The sequence below is a fragment of the Zingiber officinale genome, chromosome 10B, assembly GCF_018446385.1.
Source record: "Zingiber officinale cultivar Zhangliang chromosome 10B, Zo_v1.1, whole genome shotgun sequence".
NCBI lineage: Eukaryota > Viridiplantae > Streptophyta > Magnoliopsida > Zingiberales > Zingiberaceae > Zingiber > Zingiber officinale.
The window spans coordinates 72,107,679-72,124,344 of NC_056005.1; the positions used below are offsets into that span (position 1 = coordinate 72,107,679).

Sequence of the window (16,666 nt, forward strand, 5' to 3'; positions counted from 1 at the left end):
AGGACGCTATTATACTTAGTTTATTTGGCACCAATACAAGTAAGTATAATAACAAAAAAAAACAAATGCCTTTATTTATATAAGAATATGAAACAATAAGTCCATAATACAATCGTCAAATGATTGGCTCTAGGGCTCTAACTAACACATTGGAGGGTGCAAGTGGCCTTGGCATTTGCTTCTACCTTTTTGATAATCGTTGCGTCCAAGTCCTCGTATAGTAGTGGCTTGCCGGCACCGTCAGTTGGTAGTTGAAGCCCGGTTTTGACGATCATTCAGACTTCAAAGTTAGTCTAGAGATACGCCTCCATCCGACCCTTCCAATACCCGAAATCATCTCCGGAGAAGAGCGGTGGGCGAGCAGTGCTGAAACCTTCTTGGAAAGCCATTTTAGATCTAACACAAAAAAACTGAGCAAAAAGAATGCCCCAGGACTTGATCCTGGATTAGCAGTGCGGTATAAAAATATGAATGAATTGCGTTCTCGAGTGGTGTTGCACCGACCTCGAGAAGAAAATATGATTACGAAAAAGATAAGATTGAAAGATGGCAAGAATACCGATTTCGATCAACTCCGTAAAATTGAAATCACCACGAAAAGAATGTCTGATTGGTGGTTGCACCAAAACAAGGCGACCCCGCTCTGATACCAATTGTTGGATCGAAAGCGCTAGGGGGAGGGGTGAATAGCGCTCGTGGCTTTCACACATTTCGGATTTGGAGAACAAATGAGTAATAAGCAGCGGAATTAAAAGAAAAGCAATCGCGAACGCAAGTTATTTACTTGGTTCGGAGCATAGGGCGACTCCTATTCCAAGGCCCACGCTCGTTGAGCATTTACGTTGGGCAACAACTATAATAGCGTTTAAAGATTACAACTTTAAATTACAATATGCTGAATAAAGATTACCGACAAAAAGGAAGAAGAACGTTAGCCGTCAATTGTCGGAACAGTAGAGCGTTGTTTAAGTGTTCGGAGCTGCGTACACGTGCATAGTTGGTTCTATTCGAGATGGATGATGAAGTTGCAGCCCGAGGCCCCTTTTATAGCCTTTATGGATTTGATCTAGATCCTTGATGTTCGGGATCAGCTTTGACCTGAGGCGGATCAGTCGACCGATCCCCGGTTCGGTCGACCGATCAGGCGATCTCCTCCTATCCGATCCACTCACTCCGCTTCGATCTGGTCAAGTCTTATTCCTAGTTTAGTCGATCAAAAACCCAGTTCGGTTGACTAATCCCCTACTCAAGCCCGGTCCACTCGCTGGAAGTCTGATCAGCTGCTTTGGGGGTTCAGTCGACCGATAACCCGGTTCGATCGACCGATCCCGGTCAATTCTGACTCTGCACAGAAATTGTTAGAAATGTTCTCCTGCAAAACAGAGTTAGAATATAGTAGATAATATATAAGTAAATAAATTGACAGTATTTGGACTGTCCGGTTTTGACTTCGGATTTCCGACCGGAAACCCTAGGTCGAACCGACGCCTACTGTTCCCTCTTCCGGGGAACGCACCCTTACCTACTCCACTCAGGAAAGTTTACCTTTTGCCAGTTCAGTTCTCCAGACCGACTGGACTTTTGCTCGGCGCTCGAGTCTTCCGGTCTTCATGCCGGACGTCCGGTCCACGACCCGTCCAATCTTCCACCCCCTATGTCCTAAGGTTTTCCACTTACCTAGCCGCAGCTAGGACTTTTGCGTAAGTACACTTAGGACTTTTCCTGCAATACTCATTCAACATAATAGTAAACAAAACACCTTAACTTTGAACCCTTTAACATAATCAAGACATAGGTTCGATCGTTGGATACTTCCCGCACCAATAGTCATCAATGACCGACCAAGTATTAAATTAAGGAAATATTAAACATATAAGTAAATTTAGTCAATTGTCAACGATTGATCAAATATCAAGCCGGATGGGCACTAAGTAAAATCAAATATAGAGGTAAATTTGATTGATCATTGATAGTCAATTAAATATTAAGTTCAGATGAAATTTAACATAGGAATAATTTTATCTAGTTACAAAGGTCAGGCAAAAGTTGTTAAATGAATAAACGATAATTGTAAAGATGACAAAACATTTCTGAACAAACAACTTAACTCTCCAACAATAAAACCCCACCAATCAAAGCCAACATTAAAAACCATATAAATTGTTGAGTATTCAATAAACATAGACAAGGACCAAGATAAATCCATGGTTATAACATCATACGGAAAAAAATTAACATTCAGGATTGTTCTATACTGAAAACACAAATTGAGAGCAAATTAGGAAACATGTCGGGAGGTATGGTAGCGAGTAGTTCCTGACGGTCAAGAAAGTTAGTGGAAGGATCAGAAACTAAAAGCCCTTTCCTTTTTAGTTGTCTTATACCTCCATCAGCCCCATGAGTGAAAGCTTTGACGATGCAGGTAGCAATAGGAGCATTAAACTCAGAAGATTCCAGGAGGGCTCTTGTCCTCTTTCAAATTGCTCAACTTCCTCTGCCTGATATGCTATTAAAGCATCTTGGGAAGCTTTTGATTCAAACTCCTTGGAGGCCAGCTCTACTTTAATCAAAGCTAAGGATGAACCTAGGGAAGTTAATTTAGAATTCTTAGATTCCAGAGTAGCATCCCTAGTAGCTAATTCCACCTTCAATGCTTATAGTTGGGATAACAATTGAGCATTCTCGATAGCATATGTATCTACTTTGGACGCTAATTTAGTGTGAAGAAGGGTCTCTGCCTAAATTTTGGATTAAAAATCCTCTGAAGAGGCTTTCCATTTGATTGAATTTATTAGTTCTGCCTCGAGAAGCTGGCGAGTTTCTTGTAGCTAGCGAAATAATTCCTCAGAGGCTTGAGAGGAGGAGGTGTCAGAAGCTTGCAGTTTTTGCCTAGCTACTTCTTGAGTTAGCTCATACATGTATCGGTGCATATTCATATTAGTGATCCACCACTATCCAAAAATTATTATTAGAATGCATCAATAAAAATAAAGGGATGAAGGGCATGTTACCTTAGTTTCCTCAAAAGAAGATTGGTCAGCCCATTCAGTAGGAGTAAGTTTCTCAATTTCTTTATGAGCCTCTGCCTAGGCTATTGTTAGAGAACCCCCCCCCCCCCCCCCCCCCCAATAATATTGGGAAGGTAGGAGTAGACGTGGAGGAGGACAATAAAGAGCTATGGAAAGAAGGAGGGGAAAAAATAAGAATAGGAGAACCCTCAATTACTGAGGGTGGTAAGAAAATTGGCTCAAAAAGATTCATCATAAACACAGGATCAGAGCCAACACTTAGAAGTGGAGGACCTTCCGGTAATTGAGAGGAGGAAGAAGCAAGAGCAGGATATAAAGAAGAGAGAGTTGGCTCTGGAGAAGGAGGGGGAATATCCCCTATAGGTGTCTCTTTAGAGGTAGAAACAACTCATTTTTTGGGTCGGGGTGCTAATGTCTAGCGACGCCCGAGGCGTTTCTTGAAGGAACAACCTCAGGTTCCTATCCTTGTGTCTCTTGAGGGCTATCTTCTGGAGGTATGCTAGGGGATGCTTCCTCAAGAGTAGTTGAAGAGCTAGGAATGAGAGTCGGTTGATTGGAGGACTCAGGTAGCATCAGATGCTTGAGCTACAGCATTAAGTTCTACTCTAAGCTCTAGTTCTTTAGATATTACTTTTTCCTCCTCTAAACGGATTGCATCATCAACTAACGCCCGGTATAGAGTGTCCACTATAATAAACAAAAAAGTATTTTAGTCAGTAAAGGAGGGATGGTTAAGAATTTCGAAACTAACCAAAAGAGTATTGTAGGCTCTTTTGAACTAGGCTCAAGCCAAAAAGATATAGGAGATCATTGCGTAACTATTGATGAATATGAAAGCGATGACCTAGTAATTTATTAGAATATTCAAAAAAGATGGGTTGTTGATGGAGTTCCTTTACATCAGGGAGAGGGGGAAAGGAAGATTGTCATTTAGTAGACCACCCGATGGGATCAGGAAATTTGACAAAGAAAAAATGGGATTTCCAACCCTTGATGGAAGAAGACATTTCTTCAAAGAATACCATTTTTGGGCGAGATTGGAAGAGGAAAACCCTTGGTTTTGATTTATTGGGGTAAGAAAACATAAAATAATTTTGAGGAGTAGGAGGTATACTAAAAAGGCAGAACACCATGTACAATCCGTATAGGTATCTGAAGGCATTTGGGGCAAATTGTTGAAGAGGAATACCAAAATACTGGCTAATATCTACCAAGAACGTCAGAATGGGAAAGCGTAAGCCCGCGACTAGTTGATCCTTAAAAAAGATAACACAATCGTAGGGAGGAAGATAAGGATGAGCGTTACGTGGTGGAACCCTAATATGGTATTCTTCAGGGATCTCATACCGAGAGCGGATAGAAGTTTGGTCAGTGGAGGTGAAGGAAGAACAATTTTAGCGTACTAAGGGAGTAAAGATTCTTCAGCCATGTTGAGAAAATGAAATACTTAGAGAGTAAATGACTTACTGAATCCTAAGGAGGAAAAGGTCGTGGGAGTGGATCGGAGAAGATGAAGAAGCATGAGTTGTAGAGAAAGGCCAAAAAGGAAAATCACCAAGGAATAACTAGAAGAAGACGAAGAGTGAAAAAGTTTTAAAAAAAAAAGGCTTAGGGTTTTAGGGTAATATAAGGATCACCATTGAAATAAAATGATTCGATAAAGAAGAGCTGTTGATTTGCTAAGAAGAATGTGTGATAATAAATGAACTAGAAACGTATCGAGGGATACTTGGAAAAAAGGAGAAAGTAGGATACGCGGCGTTCGCCCAAGAAGGGGCATTTATGATAGATAGAACAAATTGAATCATACACTGAACCGCCATATCTTCGGACATTCTCTTTCCATTGAAGGGTCAATTACTAATAAGACCACTGGGAAAATCACGCGAATCTTAAAATATAGACGAATAAACAAAACTTGTAAATAGGGAAGTTACCTTGATTGATTGTAAGCTCGACCGACCGTGCGTGCAGAAGATAACCCCGAAGTCCGGTCTAACACATATTCAACTGGACATACACATAGGACCCCTCATTTGACTAATTTTCACATGGCCAACCATAAGAAACACTCAACAAGGTGAAAGTCTAATCAAATATAAATACAAAACTTTACATCAACATTAGTAATGTTACAATCATAACTCTTAAACTTCCATAAACAAATATAGTAAACTCCTACTAATTTTGCTGCTTAAAGTTAGTGAATCATTCTACCCATTTTGAGTAGGGGATGGGTAAGTCAACTCATGATCACATTCTATGAGATGAAAACAAATTTTCTAAGGATCAGGAATATTTTGCCCGGTAGGGTTGCTGAGGGAAAAATCTGTCATCCAACAGAATTTGACTTTTATTTGGAAACACCATATTGTTCTTTCCATCCTAGGTATAGGCGTGTAATAGAATGATAACTTGGACAAAAGGAAGAAGTTCATCTTGGCCTTTGAGACCTGTGACTGAGAAGCTATCTACGATTTGATTGGATCTAATTCAGCCTGTAGAAAATCCACCTTAGCCTTCTGCCGGTCTAAGTCTTGTTGTTGTTGTGATATCAACAAATCATCCACATGAACCTTCTTGATTGAAATGGTTATCTCCAAAACGTGCTAAACTTTCAGATCATCCAACTCCTTAGTCTTCTGCTTCAAATTTAAATAAGCTTTGTCCCTCAAAGCCACCTCTGACTGAACTTGAGGTTGAGCTGCTAATAAATGTACCTCTAGCTCTCTGTTTTGTGAATGATGTTGATCTAAAGCTTGCATAGTCTCAGGTAAGGATTTCTCCTTCTCGAACAATAGTTGATCCCAGAGGGGAAGATCTAAAGTCATAATTCCTAATAAAATCTTTAGAGAAAAGTAAAGCAAGAGAGAACAAAGTTTGATGGTGTAAAAAGTAGGATCACATCTCTATTTAACTTGTTGAAGGTGCCACGAGAGCACTGTAGGAGGTGTCACAGGATCACTGTAGAGGTTCTCACGGGATCACTACAGAAAATAGTAGAAGGGTAGAAATAGACTTAGGTCTAGTCAGTCGGCTACACATCCTTCGACTAGACTTGAAGAGAAGGCTAGTGATACGGGTTATGATAGATCGGCCGAGCGAGTGAAGGAGAGGTTTATGACTAGAAAGATAGGGAAAGTATATCGTCGGTCGAGTAAAGGCCGAGCGAGCGCCTCCGCGCTCATATATGTTGGGTAGGGTAAAGCTTGCCCTACTAGCTTGAGCAACCGACCAAGACATATTTCACAAAAGTTATTCTTCATAGTATATATGGCCAACTTAAGCGATCGACTAAGACATATTTAATAGAAGACATTCTTAACAGTATATATGCTCCGCTGGAGTGACCAGCCGAGACATATTTAACAGAAGGCATTCTTAACAGTATATATGGTCGGCTGGAGCAACCGGCCGAGACATATTCAACAGAAGGTATTTTTAATAGTATATTATTACGAACCGCAAGTGCACGATTTCATCATCAGTAATAAAAGAATATCGAATCCATAGGGACTATTGATTAAGCACTAGTTAACTTCGCATGGTGAATTATCTAGACAAACGTAAGATTGGTGAGAAAAGAGAGTAAGAGAAAGAGAAGAGGGAAGAGAGAGAATGGATCTTGAGAGGGGTTGAGCAAAGAGGATGGAGAATGATAGATTCTAGGATTTCGATTTCCTTGTAATGCTAGGTGATGTTACATGAATTTTTAGTTCCTATCCTCTATGTTAATGCTCTTGTAGGAAGTTAGATGCATTACCGACTCTCCCCTGTAGTGGATAAGCCGGCATGATCTCCTACTCTATGTCCTATGCTACTAAATGGAAGTGATTCATATGAAGTCTGTTAGCAGGGCAGCCCTGTCATGACACCCCTCGATGATACAATATAGAAACACACTAACACATAATAACATAGAGATAGAAATAGTGATTATGTCCGATCGTCTACTTCCTTGTGGAGATTTGCTTCTCCTTTCAAGATGATACCCTAGACGTCCGTTAGCGGGGCAACCCTATCACGACGCCCCTCGATCATATGATTTTGTGTATCCCCCTACGGAATTAACAATTTTACACAACCATTTGATAAAATATGCAAAAGATATATATATAATCTCATACACACACTTCATCAAATATGAACAAGGCATTAACAAGTCAATGAATAGAAACATGACAAATCCACATAATTTTACATCTCCATCACATCACAAATACTTCCTACATCCTAGATCTAGAGATCTACTCCATTGTAAAGGAAGAACAGCCCCAAAACATAAAATAAAGCATCCTTACAACCCTAGATGTGAGAAGAAGATGAAGAAGAGATGCTTGCCGATGTTTCTGATGTCTTGGGGATGCCTCCTTGCTCCGGAGATGGACGAATTGTCAAGGAATGGAGGTGAATGAAGCTCTATGGTTTTCCCCTAAGGGGAGAACCCTTCCCCAAGGAGAGGGATGAAGTCCCAACCCCAAGATGAGTCAAACAATGAAGATCTTGACCCTTTTATACCTCCTCCAAACTGGCCAGGAAAATCAGGATTATAGGGGTCCAGTAAATTAGGTTTCTCACCCATTAAACTAGGTTTTCTCATGATTCACCCTGAACCAAAGATGTAGCTCTTGAAATTATCTTCAATTTGATACTTATATCAAGCTCTAGATTAAACCAAATCGAAAGTTATGGTGGTTCAAAGTTTGGTCTGCAGTCTGGGCGGAGGTCCAGATGAACCCACAGTTGGGAAGCATGGTTGTGCCATTTAACATAGGTATACAGTGCTATCTTTCTGTTGGATCTGAAGAAAAGTTGTATATCATGAAGTCATCTACGTTTCAGTATAAAGAACAGCCCAAAACTCCAACGAAGCGCAAAGTTATGGCCGTTTTATGATCGGTCTACAATCTACCCAGAATTCAGCATAGCTCTGTTTTAGCATGGAATGTCTCCATGTTCTTCGTCACACGGTCGTGTGGAATCCACACGGCCTCACCCGACTTCCTCACAGGTTGAGTTACACGGTCGTGTGGCTCACACGGCCATAGCCTTCTTCTTCTCTGCCAAAGTCACATGGTCATATGGATTCACATGACTGTGGCCTTCCTCGCCTTTGGAAAGTTGGCATGGTCATGTGGGTCACACGGCCATGGTCTTCTTTGTCTCTGGAACATTGACACGATCGTGCCATTTGGCATGGCCGTATGCTACCTGGCCACGGGGAAGTTGACACGGCCATGTGACTCAAACGACCGTGACTTGATTTTCCTCTGGTCAGGGAGCACGGTCATGTGGGTCACACGACCTTGGCTTGATTTCTTACAAAGATGTTCTCGTGTGCATTTTTGCTCCATTTTCAGTCCAATTAGCATCCTGTCAATAAAAACAAGTAAAGACCAGATCTTCGAACAAAATATAATGAAAAATGACATTATAATGAAATAGGGTGCAATAAACATATATTATGCTAATGAAATACAAGTAGATGTGTGTCCAAACATGCATAAAAGTATATATAATCTATGCACGTCACACCCCCAAGACTTAAACTTTGCTTGTCCTCAAGCAAAATCTGCATCTAAACTCATGTGGTTAAATAGTGCATAATAATCTCTAGCAAGTCAATCTAATCCTATCAAATGATTTCATTAGTGAGTAAGATACAAAAGTAGTTTGAGTATGACCTAAGTAGTAGTCCTCCGTGCTCAGTGTGATGGCGGCCTATGTTTATCAAGTATCAATCCCTAAGCCTAGTCAAGTCGTCAAAAAACTGTGTTCCTTATGCTTCTGGCGATAGGCACTTACCTGCCACAGGTTTGTTCATCCTTCTCAATCTACCCAAGGTCTTAAAGGCATGCTCGATATCAAGAGAAACATAGCAGTTATTTTCCCAGTAACCTAACTCGGTCTCAAAGGGATAACTTACTAGTTTCCACCCACGACAACTATTTTTTATATCTCTTATTCATTTTTTTTTCATCATTTCATTTTTCTAAGTGATTGCAAGATGCAATACTAGAACACAAATGTAAATAAATACAAATATTGAGATATTTTGATTTTTTCAAATGAGCTGACATGATTCAAACCTCATCCAGTAACCAAAATACAGTTTGAGAAGTTACCATAGAAACACTAGTACTAATCAAGTTCTATGAATCATGACTATTTTCAGTGTTATCTACCATCAAAACTAGGCAAAGTGTAAGAGATCCTAAAACAAGGTCAATACTTAAGCTCTTACAGTAAAAATATTGCTCACTTTATGCTATCATAGATAGAAAAAGATAGATCACTAAACATACTAGCACCATAAGTAACACATAAACCATATAAAATCTAGAATAAATATGATTGTATTTTGTGTAACACCCACTAAGATTTTAAGAATAAATATGAGAATGATAAATTTGCCTTAGAAAAATAATAAGAAGTGAGTTGAAGTAAAAAGAAATAAAATGAAATAAAAAGAAGTGATGGTCAAGGATTGAATCTTGAACCTCTTATATTACAATTCATAGAATTAATTAGTAGAAACCAATTGGGATAGAGAGAAGATATTGATAGCAAAGGAGGGAAACTCATGATAAAGGTGAGAATAAAAGATAGCCAAAAGAAAACAAGAAAAGAGCAAGAGAAAGGCAACTTGCCTTCCTCCCTTTCTCTCCCTCTTCCTCTTTGATGTTGCCGAAATCTTAAAGAGGAGTTAAGGGGATTCATTCCCCCTTATTTTATCATGAATGGTGAGAATAAATGGAAAATAAAATAAATAAAATAAAAATAGAAAAAAAGGCTAAGGGAGAAGGAAAGCAAAAATCAAGTTTGCTACCTCTTCCCCCTTAACATAAAAGGGAGCAAGAAAAGAGAAAATTATTTTTCTCTCATTTTCTCTCACTCATCCTCTCCCTCACCGAAACCACAGTCCCCTCTCCTCCACCTTCAGCCCCAAAGCCAAATTTCTCCCTAAGAAAAGCCTAAGATACAAGGAGGACTTAGCAAAGGAATCAAGGGAAAGGAACTAGAAGAAGAGGCTACTTATTCTTCACCATACCATAGATCCACAAGCGAAAAAGGATGTAAGCTTCCCCTCACCTGTGGTACAAGGCTTTTATGTGTTTTTTCGGATTTTATGAAGATCTTAAAACCTAGAAACAAGTTTGAGAAAATTCGGCTAAGAAGAGCTTTTAAAAAAAAAATCTAGTGATGTTTAACTAGTCTTCACTACATGATAGATTTTCTATGCCATGGAAAAGGGTTCTTCTTCATGTTTTTATACCTATATGATGCTTGATCAGAGAAGTACTTAACCTTAGAATTTCGGCCAAAAATCTTTTTAAGAGGCTAGGGAAATTTATTGTTTTACCCAACTAGTACAAGGTTCTCCCTATGAAATATTAAGGATCATGTATTAGTTTTCTTGCTTAGAAGATATTTGAACTAAAAGAAAACCCACTCATATGTTTCAGCCAAGAAATGGTTTAGGGTTAGGAAGACCCTTAAATTTAAATAAACATGCTCATGTGATAGAATACAAATATCTTAAAAGAGTTGTATGTTTGAATATTGCTAGAACTTCATGAACTCTTTCTTAGGGTTTTCGGCCATGATGAGATGGATAGCTTAGAAAAGATTAAACAAAACTTTAATATGCTCAAGACCTCTGTGATGTTTAGATATGAAAGTTGTCTAATGCCCTCATGCTTAATTAGGGTGTAGAAAAATTTGTTATATGACATATGACATGTATGATCACAAGAGTCCAAGTTTGTTCATGAACCAAATTTATATATATGTTTCTTAGTAAATTTTACCATGAAATTTACTTAGGTTTTTCATGCTTTAGGCCACTTAAAAACCTAGCTAAAGAATGGTAGGTTTCGGCCATGAGAAAAAAATAAAAGAAAAAGAGAAAAAGAAACCTAGAAAGACTAAGACACAATTCATATGTATGCTCATTAGGCTTGTCTTTACACATGCTATGAAACTTGTATGACTTCATATGTTGTTATGTTACTTGAAGCAAGTTTAAACACTGATGAGTTTCTGCCAAGTAGGATTTAAATGACCTAGAGGCCCTAGAATTTAAACCAAAGGTGTTAAAATGCTTCTTATGAAAATATGATAACCTATTGATTGTGTCACATGCTTGTATGATTTTTCCATGACCTAAATGGACCATTGTAAGTCTCGGCCATGAAGGTTTAGATGCCCTAGAAACCCTAGGACTTAAATTAAATATGCTCATGTCACTCTACATGAAATATGATAAGTAGAAAGCCAAGGTTCAATTGCTATATGTTGTTTTATGACCTAAAATGATGCTAGGGTTTGTTTCGGCCATAACTATTGGATGATGCCTTGTATGAATTTATACATAATGTTAGTCCAAGTTCACATGCTTGTATTCTTGTTTGTAGCCCTAATGAGAACTTGTTAAATTTCGGTCATGACATATGTTAAGGGCTTAAAGAACTTAGGAACTAATTCAAATGTGTCAAATGTGTTTACCTTGTTCCTTGGTAAAAATGTTATAAATATGATTTAAAGTTGTCCATGCTTCTATGTCATATGGAACCTTGTTTCACACCTTAAGGTTTCAGCCATATGAAATTAGGGACTTGAGGAACTTAGAAACTAAGTTAATCATGTTTATAATGCTTCCTATGAAAATGTTATGATGATAATTTAGGTGTCACATGCTTGGATGTTGTGTTTAACCTAAATTGAGCTTTAAAGGGGTTCGGCCACAAGGGTTTAGGAAGCTTAAAACCAAGATAAACATGATACCATGTTTCCTATGATAGGATAATCACAAGATACACCCTTATGCTTAATATGTATGCTTGTGATTTATGACTTATGATATGATATGCATGCTTTTATGATATGATATGCTTTGTGCATAAATTATGCATGCTTATGTTATGATATGTGGTTAAATTATGCATGCTTGATGCTATGTTTAGTGCTTAAAATATGCATGCTTTCATGATATGATATATGGTTAAATCATGCATGCTTGATGATATGCTTTATGCTTAAGATATGCATGTTTTTATGATCTATGCCTAAGTGATGCATATTGTTATGACATGATGTATGCCTAAGTGATGCATACCTTTATGATATGATGTATGCCTAAGTGATGCATACCTTTATGACATGATGTATGCCTAAGTGATGCATACCTTTATGATATGATGTATGCCTAAGTGATGCATACTTTTATGACATGATGTATGCCTAAGTGATGCATACTTTTATGATATGATGTGTGCCTAAGTGATGCATGCTTTTATGATACATGATATGTATGACATGTATTTTACTTTATATGTGAGTGGCTTGTACCAAGGGTGGGCTCCATAAGCGCCCCGGGGACTAAGGACCTCGTTAGGGATGAGCTCCTAAGTGCCCCTAGGACTAAGGGCTTAGTATGTTTGCCTCGTAGGGTTCAAGACTTGCTACCTTGGACCTACAAGGTTGCGCGCAATATGTAAGTGGTACATAGCCGGGATCCCCCTTATGTTGAGATTATTTTCAAGTATATATGTAAAAGAAAATGGTTTAAAAGATCATGAGACATACACATGTTTTTCGGATACATGTTTTCCAAAATCATATTGCATACACCTTATGATTATGCTATGTTTCATGTTATGCTCTGGATTATGATATGCCATGATAAGGTATGATTACGTTATGTTCATGCTATACCTTATAGACATGTTTCGGCCATTGATTTGTTGATGCTTGATATATAGATTTCGGCCATGGATATGATGATGCCTTGATGTACATGTTTCGGCCATAGTATGATGCTTTGATATACATGTTTCGGCCATGCTTTGATATACCATGATACTTGTTGTTATGCCATGTCTAGCTATGTTTTATGTAATGCACTATGTATATGTTTCGGCCATGGTGATGCTTGATATGTTATGACTAGTTGTGATTATATTATGATGCATGATATGCTTGAATAGAATGCTATGTTATGCCATGATTAGTTTAGATTATGACTTGTTGATGCATTCTTGATTATGTGCTGATTGTTGGTTTTAGTGAGTAGGAAAGGAACTTACTGAGCCATGAGTGCTCATAGCTTACTTTCCTTGTACCACAGATAAAGGAAAAAACTGGATGAGTTAGAGGAGCAGCAGGAGGGGCAACGAAGATGTGTGTGGCAGTGGCTAGGCAACCAAATAAATAAGAACCTGCTTAAAGTTTCTTTAAAGAACTATGCATTGGTATTTTATGACTTGTGATACCTAAACATGTGTGGCTTGACATTATGGTTCCATTGGATTTGATGTTATGATTTTTGATGCCATGTGATAGTATAGTTCAAAAGAAATTTAAAAGAAAAGTTTTATTAAAACTATGAAAATTATTTTAAGTCTTCCGCTGTTTTAAAAAGAAAAATTTATACGTAGAGTATTGTAACCCCGTCCCTTAGGGTCAGCAGGGAGGGTGGGCGTTACATTTTGTAATAAGGAACAAACAATCATGATATGATGAATGATGCAACTAGCAAAAACAAAATTTTATTATGCAAAAAGAAGAATATACAAAAAGCTAAACTAAACCTAATGCATCTAATACATCCCCCAGACCTAAACTTTTCATTGTCCTAATGAAAACTATAAAAAATGTGGAGGAGAGTAAAAGTAAGAGAAGTTACCAAATGATGCGTGTCAAATGCCCATGTCATTAACTTCTCCATCATGTAGTTGCACTCCTCCTAATCTTTGAGTCCCATAAAAGAAGATTGATAACAAAAATTAAGTAGAGGATACATGTTTATTATAAAGAAAGAAATGAAAGTAGAAAGAACTAAAGACATAAATGAAAACAAGGAAAATGAACTTGGGTTACCTCCCAAGAAGTGTTTGTTTAAGGTCATTAGCTCAACCACCTCATTAGATTCATCTAAGTCTCGCTCTTGGAGGGGTAAGATATTTTAGAACCCTCCTACCAGGGGCTCTTATTATGGAGAAAGCTTTCAATATTGGAGTTAAAAAGTGAAATATCGCTCTCTCCATCTTCATCTTCTTTGAAGTTTTTTCAGGTGGCCGAAGACGGTTCAGATTGAACTTCCAATTATAGGCCCCATGAAAATCTACACATGCAAAGAAAAAGAACACCTTCCATACAAGAGAAATATAAGAAAGAACTATAAAAATATTAAGTTTAATAGAGCATGTATCAAAAGATGAAATACATCCAATAGAATCAACGTTGGGTACCTCTATGAAGTTTTCCAAAGGATCACTAAGAATACTAACCTTACTTTGCTAAGAGATACCTGAAAGTTCTAAACATGTGGATGTGACCTCTTCTGAATTCAATGATGGTTGTGGCTATGGCTCAGGCATTGGTGCTACCAAAGGTAGTGATTCTTGATACTCTGCTAATTATGCATAAGTCTCTACACATTGGTCCACAACATGTTCAATCCTTGCAACTCTCATAATCTCAGAAGGTTGTGTGGACAAAGGAGGTGATTCTTGAGATGCTGCTTCCACACCACAGCTCCCTACCCTTCCTTCCATATCAATATCATCATCACATTCACTGTTGAATAATGCACCAAGATCAATATCATCTGAAGGAGAATCAACAACATGAGGATCACCAACTTCATTTGCATTCTTAAGTTGATCTACCACATCACCTTCATCATCTAAAAATTCAATTTCACTTTAACATCCTATAAAACCTGGAGGTAGATCTGGAAACTTGTTATCTAATGCATTATCATCACAATCCTCATCTGAAGAGTCTTCATCTTTATATACATCAAGAAATCTGCACTCAACCGTATTTGGATCACAGAATTTGCCAGGATATTTATCTTCATTGACCCTCACTAGCCTTTGTGGAAAAGAAACCTTTAGTGAAGGTCTTGGGAAAGGAACTTCCTTTTCCCATATTCCCTTTGAGCTTGCAGAGGAGGTCCAACTTGCTGATCTAGTGTTGATGTGATTAATCATTGAGGGAAGGGTACTGTGGCCTTTGTGAACTTCCTGGAGTAATGGAACTGAGTTCTTGTGCTCTTCTATTGTTCTTCTCCTCAAATCTAAACAAATCCTTCTTCAGAAATTCATCATGATTCTTGTCACTTCTCAACTTAATATCATTATCATTTACACTAGATCTTGTCTGTGTAGGAGGAAGGTCTTCTTTGAACCATTTTGAAACTATACTTTCAATCTTTTCCCCCAAATGTTTGAACTCCTCATTCTATAACTTGTGAATTTCAACATTCTTGGGTGGTTGAGTTGCATTTTGTTTGACAGACTCTCTTGCATTTATGGCTTGCACTTCTAGAATATTTGAGGGAGATTCCATCCAACTTCTATCTAACCATTCTTGGAGATTCAATGTCACTTGATCAATTAATGTATATGCTTCGTCCACATTTTTATTCATAAAAGAACCTCCAGCTGATGAATCCAAATAACATTTATTTGAGAAAGAAATTCTCCTATAGAATATGTGCAAGGTAAGTCATTTTTCCAACCCATGATTAGGGCACTGTATTTGTAGACTCTTGAATCTGTCTCATACTTCAAATAATGATTCTCCATCTGCCTAAGCAAAATTTGTAATGCAATTCCTCATGTAAATTATTCTACTTGGAGGGAAAAAATGATTCAGAAATTTCTTTTCCAATTGTTCCCAACTTGTGATACTTTGAGGACAGAGAGAATATAATCAAGTTCTTGCTTTATCCTTGATACTGAAAGAAAATGCCATCAATCGAACTGTATCCACTGACACTCCTTCACAGTTCACCATATCACAAAGCTCTAGAAATGTCTCAAGGTGTAGATAAGGACTTTATGATACTTTTCCTCCAAATTTATGACCTTGTATCATGAAAATTAACTCTGGGTCTAGTTGGAAACTTTCTGCTTCAATATGAGGCTGCACAATGGGAGATAAAAATATTATAGAAATGGGTGAAGAAAAATCTCTTAAGGGCTTGCTTGACATGTTAGTGCTCATGGATATCTACGAAAAAATTATGAGACAAAACAAAAATGAAATATTAAAGATAAGAAATAAAATGCTATATGAAAAATAAGAAAGAAAATGCAGAATTTAAATTGCAAGAAAGAAAGTGCAAAATGAAAATAAGAAAGAAAAGGCAAAAGGAAAAATAAAAATATCTAGAGTAACTCATATGCTAATCAACTAATGTTAATCGAAAACAGTCCCTGACAACGGCGCCAAAAACTTATTACGAACCGCAAGTGTACAGTTTCGTCGTTAGTAATAAAAGAATATCGAATCTACAAGGACCATTGATTAAGTACTAGTTAACTTCGCACGGTGAATTATATGGTCAAACGTAAGATTGGTGAGAAAAGAGAGTAAGAGAAAGAGAAGAGGGAAGAGAGAGAATGGATCTTGAGAGGGGTTGAGCAAAGAGGATGGAGGATGATATATTCTAGGATTTCGATTTCCTTGTAATGCTAGGTGATGTTACATACATTTCTAAGTTCCTATCCTCTATGTTAATGCTTTATAGGAAGTTAGATGCATTACCGACTCTCCCCTGCAGTGGATAAGTCAGCATGATCTCCTACTTCATGTCCTATGTTACTAAATGGAAGTGATTCCTA

At 37.8% G+C, this 16,666-nt stretch overlaps 1 non-coding gene across 1 annotated transcript; it reads left to right on the plus strand.

The window, feature by feature from the left end:
* Positions 1 to 15,555: 15,555 nt before the first annotated feature.
* LOC122030694 lies at positions 15,556 to 15,662 on the plus strand. The gene has a single exon (XR_006125552.1). It is a non-coding gene; the product is annotated as a small nucleolar RNA R71 (small nucleolar RNA).
* The last annotated feature ends 1,004 nt before the right edge of the window (positions 15,663 to 16,666 follow it).